This window comes from Dipodomys ordii, unplaced genomic scaffold, assembly GCF_000151885.1.
Source record: "Dipodomys ordii isolate 6190 unplaced genomic scaffold, Dord_2.0 Scaffold85, whole genome shotgun sequence".
Lineage (NCBI taxonomy): Eukaryota > Metazoa > Chordata > Mammalia > Rodentia > Heteromyidae > Dipodomys > Dipodomys ordii.
Genome location: NW_012267301.1, coordinates 2,204,261 through 2,222,278, shown reverse-complemented (window position 1 = coordinate 2,222,278; position 18,018 = coordinate 2,204,261). Strand labels below are relative to the sequence as shown.

Genomic DNA, 18,018 nt, shown 5'->3' with positions numbered 1-18,018 from the left:
TGCTGGGGGGGAGGGGTGGCCTTCCCTCCTCTGCTCCCTGATAAGGAGTGAGGACGTTAGGCTTCTACTCACGCCGAGTCTTGGTTCCTGGGTCGTCTCTGGTCTGCACACTGCAGGATGAAGATGTCTGCTCCTTGTCGGTTCTTGCTGATGTTGAGTAGAATCCGCTCTCCCGCTGTGTCTGACTCCTTCGTCCCAGGCTCTCTGTGGCTCAGGTATGGCTGCGGCCACCACCGCGACCCTGCCGCCGCCGCGGCGGCTGCTGGCAAGCACTCAGATGTGTCTCCTTGCCTTGGCTTCCCCTCTTTTGCCTAACTCTCTGTCCTGTGATGGCACACTTGGTGTGATTCTCTGGCTTAGGACTGTTCACTGGAACTCTAAAACTGCTTTCTATGCGAGAGCTTGTTCAGATTCTAGCTTCTCCTCTGCCATCTTCCCCACAAACACCAAGAAAAAAAGAAAAAAGGAAAGGGGGGGTGCAGCTTATTTAACTAACTCTAGCTGTTGACTGTCAAGTCTAGCAGTTGTGGATGAAGTGGGATTTTGATGGTTTTTTGAATATGCTTCTTCTAGGAGAACTTTACCATCATTAGCCACCATGTCAGGGAAATGAATTTGCAGGTAGTAAGTTTTCTAAAGTAAAGACCTGTAGCAAGGAGACCACCATTAACTGAGCAGAAGATTTCCACATATCTCAAAAGTCTTTGCCCTAATTGTTCTTCCTTTTTAGTTCTCAATAAATTTGGGGATTCAATGTTTTTCATGAGTGTCTCCACAGGTACTTTTAAATTATCAGCAAAAACATGTAGAGATTTGTCATCTGCTCCAAAACATGTATGATAGTGGCTTAAGCTTGCCTCCAGATTCCTCAAATCATTGTCCCTCATCATGTCTGCTACGGGATTGGTGGGCCATGCTGCATCCTTGAAGGCTTCTAGCCAGATGCACTGCATCATGGACTGCTTCTTCCGTTCAGTGGCTGCCTCAGCAAGGAAAGCAGAAAAACATGGCACTTTTGAAGAGAAAGATCCTTAAGTAGGGTGTCCATCAGAATTGGAAAATCATAATCAGCTAAATCATGACTGGAGATCAAAAAGATTGGTGGCACCTTCATGCCATTCTGCTTAAAAGTATTCACACAGTAGTTTTGGATCTGCTGTAGGACTTTTGTTCAAAGCTTCTTGGTTTGCATCTCTCTTCATTCATTAAATCAGAGTCCACCTTGCTTCTCACAAAGTAGAAATTTGTCTACATACTTGTGATGGCTTTGGCAAGTAATAAGGAAAAAGTCATGCTCTTTAAAGTGTATTTTTTTCAAGATAATCTTTTGGCTGAAAGTAGGGGTTCCAGTTCCAGGCAGGTCCCAGAGAGTGACATTAGGAAAGTTTGAGTGTTTGTATGCCTTTCTTTGCATAGTTGTTTCCTGCACCCCAGTGGGAACAGAATCCTCTTCCTCACGTCCAATCCCTCTCAAGGCCTTGATAAAACTAGACTTTCCTGCCCCAGACTCTCCTGTCACCGTGATGTTAAGTGGCGCATTCTCAATGTCCTTTAACACGTTAGTGATCACAGAGTTTGCCCTCTGGATGTCTCCTTTGATCAGATGTGACTCCATGGAACGGATGGTTTCCTGAGAGCGAATTTTGTTTTCCATCTTGAAATCCTTAAAATATGAAGTAAAGCTGGAGGTCAAGCCTGGGTGATCACTAGATGTTTTAGAGAACAGCTGACCCATGACTGGGAGTGGATAAAGGAACTACAAACAAGAGAGGAGAGAAACATGGAAAGAAATTGTTATACAAAAAGAATGTCATTGTGCTTTGTTATAACCAATGATGCTGTTGTTTCAGATCCATTCCTCTAATGTCCTTACACAGATGTATTCCTTTTTTTTTTTTTTTTGTCATGGGGCTTGAACTCTGGGCCTGAGTGCTGTCCCTCTTCAGATCCAAGCTAGCACTCTGCCACTTGAGTCAGTTTTCTGGGTTGTTTATTGGAGATAAGAGTCTCATGGACTTTCCTGCCTGGGCTGGCTTTGAACCATGATCCTCAGATCTCACCTGAATATCTAGGATTATAGGCGTGAGCCACTGGCATCTGGCTAGATGCATTCTTATATTTTCCAATTTATTTTATTTTAATTGAAATTCTTTATTGTAAAAAATGTGAAGTCAAATGAAGTTAGGAAAAATAATGTAGAAAATACATTCTCTATCAAAACATGTTTAGCCAGGTGCTGGTGGCACATGCCTGTAATCTAGCTACTCAGGAGGCTGAGATTTGAGCATCACAGTTCAAAGCCAGCCCAGGCAGGAAAGTGCATAAGACTCTTATCTTCAGTTAACCAGTCAAGGAGCCAGAAGTGGAGCTGTAGATCATGTCGTAGAGTTTAGACTTGAGCACAAAAACTAAGGGGCAGCAGCCAAGCCCTGAGTTCATGCCCAGTACCAGCACAAAAAATAATGAGAAAAAACAAAAACAAAAACATGACTAATCCTATTTCATCTGACGTCACTAGAGTGAAATAGGGAATCCATGATAACCTACCACTTAATGCATGCCTCCTTCTGTATCTGCCTTCAAACTACAGGGAATTTTAATTATCGCAAGCGTTAATTCTATTATTACTTAACAGAATATAGACTGAAATTTAAATGTCTTCATTTTCATCAATACCTAACAACAATTTTCTTTTTTAAAGTAATGTGGCACGGTCTTAGAGCAGTCACCTGTCTGAGGAGGGCAGGGTTTGGAGAAGTGGTGGACCCTACACATGAAGAATTCCGCTCAGAGTAGGGAACGTCCTCATCCCAGGAGGTAAAACCCACGGGGCACAGAGGTTTAGACTAAGGTACTGGTCTCAGATCACGGGGACTGACCCCACACAGGGGTCTAGCTGTTTCACTTGCCTTTGGAGCAGGTTAAAGGTGCGGGTGAGGCCAGGCCGTGTCAGCCACGACTCCACGGAGGCGGCCAAGCGTGTGTTTTCTCTTCAAGGCTTTCATAAAAATTCTAAGCTGATGGAGAGCCAGAAGCTACTGTGTGTGTCCTATATTAGCCTTTTCTTTTTGATTGTACCTCATGCCTGGAAGCTAAATTGGGAGGTTTCAAAGGTGAAAGCGCAGTTTAGCAGCTGGGGCTGGCTGCAGCCGGGTGGTAGATAAAGCCATCACGCAGTGTGCAACATCCAGAGTCCTGTCACCAGCAGCTGAAGAGGGCACACAGGTGGAGAGAGACCATAGCAAACCCAACTTATTTCAGGGAGGACCAAGATAACAAGGGAAGGCATTTGGCCAGAGACACCCACTGGCCTCTGTCCCCATTGGAAGTTAGAACTCAGGCCACACGTGTCACTTCTGACAGCGGTGATACCAGGGGTGGGGGAGGGTGTGTGTGGGGGAAGCAGGTGAAGAGTAACGAAATACTAAGAAACAACAACTGTTACCAAGCCCCCTCTCTGCTCCTCAAGAGCGTAAATTCACAGCAGAGTAAAAAAAATCACTCCCCAACAGTCAGCACCAAATACACACCACTGGGGCTGGTTTACATCTGACCTGGGAGAAAGGGACAAATGCTAAAAGCAGACAGGTGCCAGTGTCCAAGAGCCACTACTGAGAATAAAAAAAAAAAAAAGAATAATTCCAGTAACAACTGCTTCTCACGCTTTGCAGTGGATTTTTAGGGGTTTCTACAGCTCGATTGCTCATATTCCTGCACAGATGTTCTTTGGTACACATACTGGTCATTACAATCAGTTTTCAGCAGGGGACAAAATTTCTTCCCAAAGCAACAGCTTAAAACATCACTGCCAAATCTAAATAACAGAAGAAATCTGAAAAAGCAAGTAAGACAGTGCCAAACCACCCTCCCACGCTTTCAGTGGGTCATGGCTGTCCCGACTGGTGTTCCAGACCAGGTCTGATGTGCTTTCTTGGTTGTTAAGCAAGACTCTGACCCCTTCTCCTAAGCTAACAAGAAAATACACACACCACAGTTCCAGCCGTGAGCCGGTGCCAGCCACCACGGAGGACGTAACAATTCTAACAACAATTTTTGAAATAGCCATATAGGTTGTTTTAAAAAGTTTTATCATCATCATCATCATCATCATCATCATCATCATCATCATCAGTTGATCAGTTGTGGGGACTGAACTCAGGGCATTTACCCTGTCCCTGAGCCTCTTTGTACTAAAGGCTAGCATTCTACCACTTGAAACATGGAACCATTTCTGACTCTTGAGTGGTTAATTGGAGATAGGACTCTCACAGGGACTTTTCTGGCCTGGCTGGCTTTGAACCACGATCCTCAGATCTCAGCCTCCTGAGTTGCTAGGATTGCAGGCTTTAGACACTGACACCTGACTTTATTTTTTAACCCTACAGTTTTGAATCAAGATTTAATAAAGGGCAGTAATTTTGCTTGATCAGTATATTTTTATTTATTTATTTTGGTGCTGGCCCTAGGTGTTGAACTCAGGCCCTGGGTACTATCCTTGAGCTTTTTTCCTCAAAGATAGAAGATGTACCACTTAAGCCACAGCTCCACTTTTGTCTTTTGTGGTGAATTGGGGATAAGAGTCTTAGGCCTTTTCTGCCAGGTCTGGCTTTGAACTATGATGATCACATCTCAGCCTCCTAAATTGCTATAATTACAGGTGTGAGCCACGATGTCTTGCTGATCAATATAATTTTTTTTTTGTCAGTTGTGGGGCTTGAACTTAGAGCTTGGGTGGCATCCCTGCACTCTTCAGCTCAAAGCAAGTGATCTACCACTTGAGCCATAGCACCACTTCGGGTGATATGTACATTTCTTTTCTTTTTCTTAGTGTCAGCTGTTCCCTCTTTCCCACTTATTCCCTCCCTCCCATCACTGCCATTGAGTTGCTTAGTTTGTTTCGATCAATGTCCAGTGCAGCTGATGAGTCCCACTGTTGCATGTTTTCCCGTTTCCCTGTTTCTGTGTTGTCCTCCTGGTTTCCCTCTGATGTGCACATATATACCATGTATGTGATCAGCAGCAGGGGGTCATTTAGTAATGATTCAACCAGATGAGTGGAGGTCCTTTGTTTCTTGAGTCTTGTTTACTTTGTCATATGACTACATTTTCGATTTAACATCCACTTATTAGGGAGACCATGTGCTATTTGTCTCTTTGCTCTTGGCTTACCTCACTCAACATGATTTCTTCTAGTCGCATCCATTTTCCTGCAAATGCCATTATTTTGTCCTTTCTAATGGCTGCATAATATTCCATTGTATATAGATACCACAATTTTTGGATCCATTCATCTGTGGTGGAGCATCTGGGTTATTTCCATATCTTGGCTATTGTAAACAGTGCTGCAATGAACATGGAGGTGCATGTGTCTTTGTATACTGGTTCTTGTAGTTCAGAGTAGATGCCTAGGAGTGGTATGGGTGGATCATAGGGGAGGTCAATATTTAGCTTTCTGAGGAACCTGCAAAATGCTTTCTAATGTGGTTGTATAAGTGTACATTCCCACCAGCAATGCAGTAGGGTTCCTCTTTCTCCTCATCCCCTCTAGCATTTGTCGTTGGCTGACTTTAGGATGTGGGCCATTCTGACTGGGGTAAGGTGGTATCTCAGGGTTGTCTTTATTTGCATTTCCTTCACAACCAGGGTTGGTAAACATTTCCTCATGTGTTTCTTTGCCATTTTTATCTTTTCTTCTGAGAAGTCTCTCTTTAGTTCCCTTGCCCATTTAGTAACTGGTTTATTGGGTTTAGGAGGGATTAGTTTCTTGAGTTCCCTATATATACTGGGTATTAACCCCTTGTCTGATAGATTGCTAGTAAATATTTTTTCCCAGTTAGTTGGTTGTCTTTCTAGTTTGGTTGCTATGTCTTTAACTCTGCAGAAACTTTTTATTTTAATGTAGTCCCATTTGTTGCGTCTCTCTCCAATTTGTTGTGACCCTGGGATTCTGTTCAATAAGTTCCTGCCTGTGCCTATAAGTTCAAGTGTCTCTCCTACTCTGTCCTGCAGTAGTTTCAGAGATTCAGGTTTGATGTTAAGGTCTTTAATCCATTTTGGGTTGATGTTGGTGCATGGTGACAGGATGGGGTCCATTTTAGTTTTCTGCATGTGGCTCCCCAGTTTTCTCAGCACCAGTAGTTGAAGAGGCTGTGCTTCTTTCTCTGCATGTCTTTGGCTCCTTTGTCAAATATCAGCTGACTGTAGGTATGTGGCTTCATTTCTGGATCTTCTATTTTATTCCATTGGTCCTTGGATTTGTCTTTGTGCTAGTACCATGCTGTCTCTGTTATCATGGCTCTATAGTAGAGTTTGAAGTCCTGCATCAAGATCCCCCCATGTTGTCTTTTTTGCCTAGAATTGTTCATCCAGAGGAAACACACACACACACACACACACACACACACACACACACACACACACACAATGTGTTTGTACAGCTGAATGCATAAAAAGGTTAGATCTATGGCACATATTTACATTGTAGGGGATGAAAAGAATGTGGAGTTTGATGTTGAAGAAGAAAGGGGTGTGGAGTTAGTAAACTCTACAGCCTTTGAAGTTCCTCACTCCAAATCAATATTTGGACTTCTTAACATCAATGGTACTTTGTAGAATACAGATCCACTTCCTGGCTAGTCATCATTGGTGAGTTTTTTTTTTTGTCTCACATCCTGTCCTGCTTGTTCGTTGTTCTTACATGCTACCCTAGGAGAAACAACAGACTGCTAGCATTCATTCATTTTCCCCCATCCAAATGGCTCTAAATTTCATGTTGGTCTCTAGCACATGAGAGCCCGAGTCTATGCATCCTGGAATTAGCCTGACAGAAGAGCGACATGTAATGGTAGGGTAGATTGCAAGATTCAGAGAATCTTTGCATGCCAGGGTTGGTATTTGAGGTTGGAGAAGGGAAGGACTGGAGGAGAAGGGAAAAGGAATAGGCCAAACTTGATCCTCAATAGGTTAGGACTGTTTATTGCCAGTGAGTGGGCATAGAACTTCCAGCAGCTTTGAAGGTTGTGCAAGGAACTGGATTTTGGGGTGGACTTATATAGAGCTTAATAAGGAACCTGAAAATAAAAAAAATGGGCTATGGTCTCTTGGAGCCCAAGGGTGGTGTCCTTGGCCAGACCCAAAGTGGAGTCTCTGCCTGGAGTATAGGCTGTATTATATCCTGGGGCCAAGGTTGGAATGACCTTCCTGCAGACAAGCACATGAAAGAAAGCTCAATCCTTCATATTCCATCTGTAGATACATAAAGGATCAGGCCAAGAACAGCGGGGCAATCCTTCATACAGGGTTTTGGATACATAAAAAAGATGGGGCTGAGAGGGAGCAACATGGAGCTTTGAGAGCCAAGCCAATTCCCATCATTTGAAACTCTCAAGCAGTATACAATGTGGAGACACATCATGGTCTCTTCTGGCTGCTTCCTGATGACACCGGCTTCAAAGGGTCACTGGGGCTAAGATAGTCAGGGTCCAGGTCTGCACTAGGTAGGGTAGGGTGGTGTAAGCAAAGATTCCAGTTGCCTGCAGTAATATGATGGTCTTGACTTACTACTGAGGACTGTTATCCTGTCAGAGAGAAACTTTTGAAATAGTTGAGATCAAGCAAAAGGCTGACAAAGTGATGGGACCAGTTGATATGAATGACAAAGGAAACACATCCTGGGCACAAGTTAGAAGAGTTCCATTTGGAGCATAAGCCCATAACCAGTCAGAAACTAGGGCTGGATTGGAGTGGTTAAAGGCCTGGTGAGAGGCCTCGATCATTTCCTGTAAATAGCAGGTAACAAAGGCAAGAATGTATGTTCCTGCCCAGTTAGAAGGTAGACAAATATGGACATTAGATGGGTATTAATAGGCATCAATTAATTAGATAGGCATTAACTATTTTCTTTTGATCTCTTAGCTCTGGTTAATTTTAAAAGGGCAACTCCATTTAAGATATGACATCATCCCCTCTTAGTCAAGGACTTCTTTTTGTATGTTTTTTATTGTAAAAATGCTGTATAGAGGGGTTACAGTTACATGAGCAATAATGAATACATTTCCTATTGAGCATTGTTGCCTCCTCCTTTGTTTTCCCCCTACCATCCCTTCCCTCCCACCCCCACAACTATCCCCCCGTCAAAGTTGTAAAGTTCATTTTCAGCATAGTGTTTTGTGCATCTCATTGTTACAGTGGTCAACCTGTGTCCTTATTTAAGCATTTTGTTTTTCCCTTCCCCTCCCTGAATTAGAGAAGTGTATATACAAGACGCAGAGAGGACTAGTTTTTGTCCCAGGGGTCTAGGCGCTTGTTGCTGCAATGGCAGTTGGCCCAGTGGTCTCCTCTCATAGCTTAGCATGCTCCTTTCCTAGGAAACAGTAGGCCCATTTAGTAAAGGCAGTAAATAATCCTCCTCCTCCTCACCCTTTAGTCTGAGACACTCCTCTGGGGCAGGTACAACCATATAAGGCAACAGGTTCTCCTTAGAATGACCTTCAGGTCTGGGCAGCTGCAAGACCACTTATGTGCTACTTGGGCAGCAGCCATAAATCCTAGCCTGCCATGATGAAGCCCCTGGTCCACACAGCCTCACCAGGGTCTGCACCTTCTATTGTTGTAGGTTATATAGGTCACCTCAGACCACAGCCAGCACTTCTTTCCTCTTGTGAGAAGGGGTCTTGCTGGTCTCTTTGCTGGCAATAGCCCTTTCCTTTGTTCTTTGTGCCTGGTTGTCTGTGTGGGTTTCTGACAAAGTCTAATAAACTCTAACAATGGCTTTTCCAGGTTGGCATTTTTTCTCATTGGCCTGGGAACTTTCCTTGAGCCTTTCTGCTCAAGGCTAGTACTCTATCATTTGGAGCCACAGCACCACTTCCACAATTCTGCCACAGCACCATGTCCATCCAGAATTTTGTTGGTTATTTAGCCATGCTTTCAGCTTGGCCCTTTGCTGGTTAACTGGAAGATAGAGTCTTAAGGATTTTTCTGCTTGGGTTGGCTTTGAGCTGTGGTCCTCAGATCAGATGAGTCTTTGCCACAACCCCCTTTTTTATTTACAATTAAAGCAAAACTAATATTTCTTTTATTTTCTGTATTAGTGTCAAGCTTACTGTATCTTATCTTTACCAAAATGAAATGAATTATTAAAAAGTGCAGAAGTGGTATCAGCCAACAGTCATCATCCTGTGAATAAGTTGTGTCTCCTGACATATTCATATTTTAGTATATAATCATAGCAGAATATCAAGAATAACCAAAGAATAGACTGTGTGTGAAATTCATAAAAATGGGGGCTGGGAAGGTGGCTCAGTGGTAGAGCACTTGCCTTGCATGCATGAGGCCCTGGGTTCGATTCCTCAGCACCACATAAGCAAAAAGAAAAAAGCCTGAAGTGGTGCTGTGGCTCAAGTGGTAGAGCACTAGCCTTGAGGGACAGTGCCCAGGTCCAGAGTTCAGGCCCCACGACCGGACTCCCCCCCCAAAAAAGAAAGAAATTCATAAAAACTTGTTAGTGTTTTGGAGGACATATAGAAAAATTTCTCTAAACATTTTAGTTGGAAGTTGAGAAATTGTGAGATTATTTATAGAACTGTCTTCCAATTTGAATCGCGTGTTGGATGGCGATTTATACCTTAAATCAGATATAAATCCAGTCAAGAGAAAAGAGAGAAGGCACATTTTGAAAGGTTATTTTTTGGAGTCTTTATTGGAGAGCTAGTGGTCTGCAGGTAGCCAATTATAAAGAACTGTAGCCCTGAACAGAGCTTGCACCAAGCTTCTATCTTCTTTTTTTTTTTTTGGTCGGTCGTGGGGCTTGAACTCTGGGCCTGGTGCACCAAGCTTCTAAAGTCAAAGGCCACATGTTGGGTGGAGACCAAGCCTCAACAAAGCATTTACACATAAACACAGCACAAGGGGCAAGGCTCCCCTGGGACTAAACAATATAATGTATCAGCATATTACCCAATGCAAGGCCCTCCTGGCTCTACCCACTGAACCATCAAAGGATGGCTTGTCTTACCTTTAGGCTTTGGAGCTGGATGGCCAGGCACCAGGATGGCTGTGACAACAGCCTCCATCACCTAGCTAAGTGCTGGAATGGCTGTGACATTAATTTAGACTCAGTTTCCTCATTTCACAAGTCCTGTGTCCTCCTGTGTTTATCACAAAGAAAAAGGAGTGCTCACCTTGGATACCTGTGTTGAGTCTCAGACATCTAACTTGTTTCTACAGTTACCTTCCCAGTAGCTGTGCACACAGCACAGCCCCTGCACATCTCAAACCCAAAGTAAAAGGACACTCACAAAGGACCATGTTCTTTGAAAATAGTCATTTCCAGGAAAGATACATAGAAGTCTTTGATGAGATTCCAAGTCCAATAATCCTCTACCTCTGTTGTGACAAATGAGGAGAAGGCAAGTTGGAGATTTCTAAAGAACCCAGGGTTAAGTCACCCTGAAGTAGGCTACAGGCCAATATGAACCTTGACCAAGAGTTAGAGAACACAAATGCCTGGCACTGGCATCTCAGTGAATTTTTCACATGCCAGCATTAGTCGGTAAGTGACACCTAAGAAAATCCTGCATTTTGTCAGTGATTTTTTTCTTGAATAGAATTTACAGCAATTGTTCCCAAATCCGACAAGTATATAAGGGTTTCTAATACAGGCTATATCCCTTTTACCATCTATATTGTATAGCTTCCACACTATCTCTATATGACCAAATATCTGCAAACACATTATTTCTCTGTTTTCAAAACCTGGTGACATTCCCTCAATAATGTCTGACAATATTTTTTCTTTAGTTTGATAGTTTAGTTGTTTTAAATCATTTTGTAAAAAATTATTTTTAAAAAAATTCTGTTTGATAATTATTTTAGTAATATCTTAATAAGTAAGAAATAGTATTACCTAGTTATTATTACCTAATATTGTATAAAACATTTATATGCAATTTAAGTTATAAGTACATTTCTGTTTTATAGCCATACAGAGAAAAAATTTACCTATATGAATAGTGAACAAAATCGTAGGCCAGTTTAGTTCAGAGACAAGTCTGTGACAACAGTGCATACTACTGAGTGTCCAATAAAGATGAGGCCACAATGGTTTGTGATGAGGTATGGAGTATACTGCTCACGTGTCAAGTAGGACAGGGCACCTGTGATGTAGCACATGCCTCTGTCTCTAGACTTGGTGTCAGGCAGAGGTTCCTCCAGCATGCCCAAATGAGTAGGTATAGCTGGCACAGCAATGGGGCAGGATGCGTGTGCAGCGCAGACTACAGCCTTGGTGCCATGACAGGGACAGGACATCGCACAGGGCAATGGTAGTGGCTTGTGGATAGGTTTTTGTCTCAAAATTTCACCATGCAGCAATGGCCTAGGTAGGAGGGGAACTAGTAATCTGAGATTCTCTGTGAAGAGCAGTTTTAAATGGTGCTCACTGCCTTCCAAGTGTGCAGGGCTCAGTGTATGTACTACACAACCTTCAGGTGTGTCTATCTTCAATGTGGATTGTTGAAGCCTCCCATTTAATTTTATGAGATGTCAAAGAACTTAACTGGATTCAGTCAGCTCCAGACTAGAGCAACAAGATATTCTTCCCCCCCCCTTTTTTAATTTTATTGTAAAGATACTGTATAGTGTGGTTACAGTGACATGAGTATATTTCCTATGGAGCATTGTTACCCACTTCTTTGTTTTTCCCCTACCATCCCTTCCCTCCTCACTTCCCCAACTCCTCCCTTCTCCACCCCTGCCCCAGAAGTTGTAAAGTTCATTTCTAACACAGTGTCTTGTACATCTCATTGTTACAATGGGTCAAAGCTGTATCCTTTATCCTTGTTTCAGCATTTTGTTATTTCCCTTCTCCTCCCCAAATTAGAAAAATGTATATACAAGCTGCAGGGCATCTGAATCAAATAGAGTGACAACAGGGGAAGAACATACAAAAGGAACAAAAAATCACATAAAATATTAAAAACAACAGCAACAAAGGAAAAAAAAAAAACCTCTTGTGTCCATATCTTGGGATTCATTTTGCTTAACATCATCTTATATGGTCATATGTACATAGCTTTTGACCTTTTCTGCTTGTCTGGTAAAATTATCCTAGACATATACTAGTTATTGCAAGTAAGGGAAACCATGGGGCCTATGTTTCTTTGCACCTGGCTTACTTCACTTACTATGATTTTTCCCAAGTTTTTTCATTTCCTAACAAATGGGGCAGTGTCATTTTTTTTCTGATGGAGGCATAGAATTCCATTGTGTGTGTGTGTGTGTGTGTGTGTGTGTATCACATTTTCTTGATCCATTCATCTACTGAGGGACATCTGGGACATCTTAGCTCTGGTGAATAATGCTGCAGTAAGCATATTTGTGCTGGTAGTTTTGGTATGGCCTTGTTGGCAACAGTGTATTCTATCCACAGTATTTTATTCCCTTCTTTATCCAACCATCCAATGTCTCTACATTCCACAAGTTGTCTAGATGAACATTCATAATCTGTTTTTATCTTCCCTTAAAAGGGAAAGGGGATTTTAGGAGATGGACAAATGTGGGTTGACTACAAGTTCTAGAAAGGCTTGCTTTCTCTCACAGTAAACCAGACAGTGTTTAAAACATACTTGATTCCCAAATGTGTTCCTAGAAAGTTTAGGGTGGTTAAGGTAACCTCAGTTCTTCATCTTGCAAAAGAAAGATTCAGGCAAGACACAAACACAAGATGATTGGACGTTTATTAGAAGAAAAACATGACAGGGAAAGAGAGCACTTCAGCCCATCTGAGCCATCTTGGTGGTCTTGGTAAGTTAAATATATTAGGTTTGCTTAGGTAGTTGATAAAGAGAACATCACCCGATATTCAGGCAGGAAGAGGAGTTTATTGTTTTATTGATCTGCTGCCACAGCTGTGCACCCCGAAAGGGGGGGGTGTCAGGCGTGGGAGTGCAGGGCAGCAAGGTCCCGCCTGGGTTTACCTAGGGAAGGGGCGGGGAGAAGGTGTGGCTGCAAAGGATCTGGATGTGATCAGGGCCTGGGACCTTCCCAGGATCAGATGGGAGGAGTGACCTTGAGGGGCCCAGGGTGCACCTCCAGGTGTGCCAGTTACCTACTTGACACAGGTACTGAGCAGAGACTTACGTAGGAAGTGGGGAGGCCAGGGTCCACAAGGCCTGGGGCAGACCTTCCAGTCCTCTTGACAGAATAGGGCCTTAGGTTGAACAAGAGATGGCTTGAAGATGGCTTTCTGATTAGACTTAGAGTCAAAGGATGCTTAGACAGTGTGTGTGATGGCAGACATTCACAGTTTGTAGCATGAAGTGTTTGTTTTCTTTTGTATTTTGTAACCCACATGGCTACTTCCCTGAATGCTGTCTTCTCTACGACAGAGCTCAGAAAATGATCCTCCATGTAGCATTATCCTGCCCATGTAAGTGTAACCCCTCTGTACAGTATGTTCACAAATAAAATTAAATTAAAAAAAAAAGAAAATGATCCTCCAAAGCGAAGGACTGAGAAGAAACAGCTGTCTCCAAACTTCTCCTGCAGCCCTGGTTCTTAGCCTTCATGTTCCCCAAAGAACTCCAAGAAGGGAGGTAGGCTGAGCAAGAAGAAGAGGGGCTGCAAGGTGAACGACGAGAAAGTCAAGGACAAGGATAAGCAGTCTGAGGGCACAGGCCCGGAGGAGGAGGGGACCCCGAGGAGAGCGAGCCCAGAGAGTTAGTGAGCCCGCGGAGAAGGCGGCCAAGGGCGCGGTGGACATGGATACAAGGAGGGACACCCGGCGAAGGACAACGACGAGGCGCCCAAGATCAGGCCGGAAGGAACCGCGGGGCACAGGGGAGCCTCAGCCAGAGCCTGCAGGTGCCCGAGCAGGATTCGGCCTCCCCGGCAGCAGCGAGGCCCCCCAAGCCAGCAGCGCTGGCCGGAAGGGCGAGGAGGAAGGGGAGCCCCAAAGGGAGACTCCTGTTGCTCTGTGGGCCTGGAAACGAAGTGACCGGGCCTTCCCAAACCCAGAGGGCCCGTGGGCCCTGGGGGAGCTTGCTCTAATCCCCTGCTCCGTGCTGCCCGCAGCCCACAGACCACAGGGACCGCGCGCCATGTGGCTGCCACAGGTCTTCCTCAGCAGATAGGATTTTGGTTTTGATGATATGGCAGAAGAAACATTTAACTTGCTTCTATCTAGCAGCGCGAGCAATTAGTAGGTGGGGGTGGGATCGTATGGAGGGGGGACTTGGGAAAGTAATTAGGGTTAGATAGGTCATGGAGGTCCCTCATGATGGGACTGAAGCCCTTATAGAAAGGCTGCCGACAAAGGATTCTCTGCACATGAAGAAAGGCCACATGGTGCCATTCATTAAAGAATGTTTCCCCCGAACATGACAATATTGGCACCTGGATGTCACACTTCCACTCTGCTTATGTCAGTCAGTACATTTCTGCTGTTTAATCCCCCTAGCCTATTTTATTACTGTAGAAGCCCAAACTGACTAAGATACCAACCCTCACCATGACCATTTTCCCTTGTGTTTTCCCGTGTTTCTCTTCCAAATTTCCTAATCCTGCTACTGTGTGCTGTATTCCTTTTGAGGAAAATGGAGTGACAGAGCAGACGACTGACAATCAGATTATCAGCAAGAAAAACCAACACTAACAATAATCTATATAAAGGTATCATAGGTCTATGGAGATGCAAATAGTAAACATCTTTTTTGTATTAGGAATTTATGGATGAACAGTCAACACAAGAATAAAGCAATTTCATTAACATGACAATCAAAAACAGTGACACTTATAAGTCAGGGTGATTTCCTAGGGTTTCCCACTGTTCCCAGGACTGAATTATAGATTTCCTCTATTTTCTAAAGAAGGATTTTTGTCTAAATAAGATGTTTTGGACTGGTTAATCCCCATCAAAGTCTCTGCAATTTCTATGGTTGTGGTGATTTTCCACTTTGTTTTTGGAAGTGTCTGTATAGAGAGTGGCCATAAATCACATGATAGCCACACATAGGAGAGAGAGAGAGGGAGGAAAGTTCAGGTGTGTGTGTGTGTGTGTGTGTGTGTGTGTGTGTGTGTGTGCACTTATATACAACGAGGACACGAAATCAAAATACATTGAACAGAAGGACTTGAGAGAGGTTAAGTACAGAGGACATTGGTAAGATGTATGAAAGTGAGTTTAACAGGTGGGGAATAAAAGAAAGAGAAAATGCCTATGGGACTATACCTTTATTAGGTCAGGGGTCAGTAGCATCATACCCTAAACTTATGAAATAAGGAGCTTAAAGGAAACACACGAGGAAGGGGTGACTTATCTCCGTGACTCTGGTAATAACCATTAAGTTTCATCATGGTCAGCAGCGGTTGGGTGGACAAGTTCTAGAACAATGAAATGAAGACAAAGCAGGTTATGCCAGACACTGGAAGCTCATGCCTGTAGTCCTTGCTACTCAGAAGGCTGAGATCTGAGGATTGTGGATTGAAGCCAGCCCAGTCAGGCAAATCTGCAAGATTGTTACCTCCAATTAACTAGCAAAAAGCTAGAAATGGACCTATGGCTCAAGCAGCAGTGTGTTAATCAATTGAGAGTTTGGCACTCTGAGCCCAAGTCCTAGTATGGGCACAAACATAAAATAAGGGGTGAGGAAATAAGAGAAAAATACGGATGGAGAGAGTGAGTTTGAGAAATATTGTATGCATGTGGAAATGTCACAATTAACTCCCCTGGCACAATTAATGTATGTTAATAAAAGTCTTTTACAAAGCAGACTATATAATAATCACTCTGTAGAAAGCGCTGTTGTAACTTACTAGTCAAAGGTGATAGAGAAGTCCTATGCATCAAACCTAAGAAATGGAGCAGCTCTGTAGTAAGCAAATCAAGGTGAAAGTAGCATTGCTGAGCTGATATTTTCCTACAAGTGAGTATACACTGTTTCACTTTCTGCTTATAAAAGCATACCTTATTTATTTGGACCAGTCAGGGCTATGTAATTCTAAAGTATAAGTTGAAGGTTGGATAGTCTCCATGAACTCAATATATGTTTTTAGAGACCTCAGTGTGATATTTATTTTTTATGAATTTGGATTTCACCTTTTTATGAATTACGATTTCAGCCTAACTAGAACACAACATGCTTTTGATTTTCATCTCTTCTATGGCCAGAGGTGTTGAACATTTTTTTTTTTTGTCAGTCATGGGGCTTGAACTCTGGGCTTCGGCGCTATCCCTCAGCTCTTCAGCTCAAGGCGAGTGCTCTACCACTTGAGCAACAGTGCCACTTCCGGTTTTCTAGTGGTTTATTAGAGATAAGAGTCTCATGGAGTTTCCTGCCCAGGCTAGCTTTTAACCATGATCCTCAGATCTCAGCCTCCGGAGCAACTAGGATTACAGGCGTGAGCCACTGGCACCCGGCCCTGAACACTTTTTATGCGTCTATTGCCCATTCTTATTTCTTCTTTGGAGAAGTCTCTCTTTAAGTCTTTAGCCCATTTAATAATGGGATTGTTGTTTCTTTGTGAGTTTGTTTTGGGAGTTTTAATTTTTTGAGCTGAGAGTATATTTTAGATAGGAGGCCCTTGTCTGGTGTCTAGTAAAAAATCTTCTCTAGATCTGTGGGTTTTCTATTTATTTTTATTTATTTTCTCTTTATTCTGCCATGCAGAAGCTCTGCAGTTTAATGCAATCTCATTTATCCAGTCTTTCTTTAATTTTCTATGTTTCTGGATCTTTAGTTAGGAAGTTTTTACCTGTGCAAAGGAGCCCTAGTGTTTCCTTTAACCCTTTCTATACTATTTTCAGAGTCTCTGATCTTACATTGAGGTCTTTGATCCAGCTGGACTTGATTCTGGTGCAGGGTAATATCTAAGGATCAATAACAGATGCTGGTGGGGATGTGGCCAAAAGGGAAAGCTATTATACTGTTAGTGGGAATGTAAACTTGTTCAACCACTCTGAAAAGCACTATGGAGGTTCCTTAAATGTATAAACATAGATTTCCTCTATGACCCAGCAATCCCACTCCTGAGCATTTGTCTAAATGATCACAAACAATATCACAGTAGAGTTACCAGCACAATCATGTTCATTGCAGCATTGTTTACGACAGCTAGGATATGACATCAACCAGATGCCCCTCAGTAGATGACTGGATCTAGAAAATGTGTCATTGCCCTATTCCAAAGAAAATGGAAAGACTTGAAAAAATTGTATTAAGCAAAGTAGGTCAGACACAAAGAAACTGGAATATGTCTAGGATATTCTTAGCAGAAGATCACAATAGCTCAATATCTATGTGCATATGATCATATGAAATGATGCTTATCAAAATGAATTCCAAGATATAGAAACAAGAGATTTTTCTTTTTTTAATTTTTTTATTGTAAAAATAGTGTACAGAGGGGTTACAGTTATATGAGTAAGGTAATGAGTACATTTCCTATTGAGCATTGTTACCTCTTCCTTTGTTTATCTCCTATCCCTTCCCTCCCCAACTCCTCCCTCCCCCCACTAAGTTGTAAAGTTCATTTTCAACACAGAGTCTTGTGCATCTCATTGTTACAGGATAAACCTGTATCTTTATTTCATTTTTGGTTATTTCCCTTCCCCTCCCCAAATTAGAAAAATGTATACACAAGATGCAGGGCACCATCAAATACAGTGAAAACAGGGGTTATATTGTGTGGGAAGAACATCCAAAAGAAACAAAAAAATCACACAGTACATTTTAAATACGTTAAAAACAGTACTAAGCAAGAAAAAAACAGTTGTGTCCATATCTTGGGGTTCACTTCACTTAACATTATCTTATATGGTCATATGTACATAGCTTTTGACCTTTTTTGCTTGTCCTAGACTTATATTAGCTATTGCAAATAAGGAAAACCATGGGACCTATGTTTCTTTGGGCCTGGCTTACTTCATTTAATATAATTTTTTCTAGGTCTTTCCATTTCCAACAAATGGGGCAATGTCATTCTTTCTGATGGAGGCATAGAATTCCATTGTGTATATAT

At 42.7% G+C, this 18,018-nt stretch overlaps 1 pseudogene; it reads right to left on the bottom strand.

Moving 5' to 3' along the window:
* Positions 1-483: 483 nt before the first annotated feature.
* LOC105992561 lies at positions 484-1,735 on the bottom strand (annotated as a pseudogene).
* Between the last annotated feature and the right edge of the window lie 16,283 nt (positions 1,736-18,018).